Source organism: Takifugu rubripes, chromosome 8 (genome assembly GCF_901000725.2).
Source record: "Takifugu rubripes chromosome 8, fTakRub1.2, whole genome shotgun sequence".
Taxonomy (NCBI): Eukaryota; Metazoa; Chordata; class Actinopteri; order Tetraodontiformes; family Tetraodontidae; genus Takifugu; species Takifugu rubripes.
The window spans coordinates 5418001-5419322 of record NC_042292.1 but is presented as its reverse complement, the minus strand read 5'-3'; positions in this window follow the sequence as shown (position 1 = coordinate 5419322).

Here is a 1322-nt window from a genome sequence, read left to right as displayed (position 1 = left end):
CTAATGGTGAATCATTTGACTGTCATTGAAAGAAAACTCTAAAAAACAGTTAATATTTTCCTGAATCCTTTTCTAAGGTCATATCACAGAAATCTGACTAGTTTTTGACACCTGAAACCCTTGATTTAAATAGGGGATGCTGATAAATGGCTCTGTATTAACACAGACATACTGAATTGTGCATTTTTTGCCCAAAATAACTCATTTAATTCCTTCTAACACCCTTACAGCGACCACAGGTATATATCACCATTAATTTTAGCTACACAGAAATGTATTGGCTCAACTGGTGGCGCCATTTTGGATTTACTCAGGTAATATAAAACCTGATAATGACCATAAAATTAATCACATCAGCATGCCAGTTAAAAAATATAGGCTCTGTTAACGCAAATTAATGATGTTTAAAAGTTTAATTTATTCATCTTTACCTGTGATAAACCAGAAACGTAGGGGAACTCCTTCTTGTCACATACCAACGAATTCAATTCAGGTGAGCGTCCAGTTCGCTGTAAGGCCTATGGCGCCCTCTACTGGGGAAAATTACTTTAGCACCAATATTGTCTCATAAAATAAATGAGAAAATCAAACATCTATTCCTTGAACGGACAACGTTCGTAAGGGTTAGTGGGAGCAGCTAAAACACATACTGTTTAATCAAGAATCCTCTCACTACAACAAGAAATTCACTCCTTGACCATAAATGTAATAAACTGTCTGCTTATAGTGCTTAGGGCAAAGCAATGGTTGAGGTTTGTGGTTAATAGTGCATTGAATAATGTCACTGTGTTCAATCAATCAATCAATCAATCAATCAATCAATCAATCAATCAATCAATCAATCAATCAATCAATCAATCAATCAATCACTTTTTATTTATATAGCGTCTTTTGCAATCAAAATTGTTTCTAGGCGCTTTACAGAATCCCAGGGCCTGACCCCAGACAAGTAACAGTGGCAGTTGGAAACTATATTAGGCAAATGCAGCAAAGCACACAAAAGGACAAAAAGTCAAGTCAAAAATTTGCGCTCTGGCAAAGAAAAAGAATGATAAAGTTAAAAAGTAATAATCAAAGGTCTGAACTGCTTTTCAGTCAGACCATCTTACAAATCTTTCATATCTGTGTTTCTCATCTTGACTTCCTTCTCTGTCAAAGACTTCCAATTAAGAGACTTCCTTCCCCTGCAGATCCCCTTGCTCACAGTGTGGAGTGATGATTAATGTGCACCCCGAGCTCACTGACACAACTCACAACAAATGACCGTGTGTCCCTGAATGATATGCACTTGAAAGTAGTGGCTCTCAGGCACAGATGCTTTT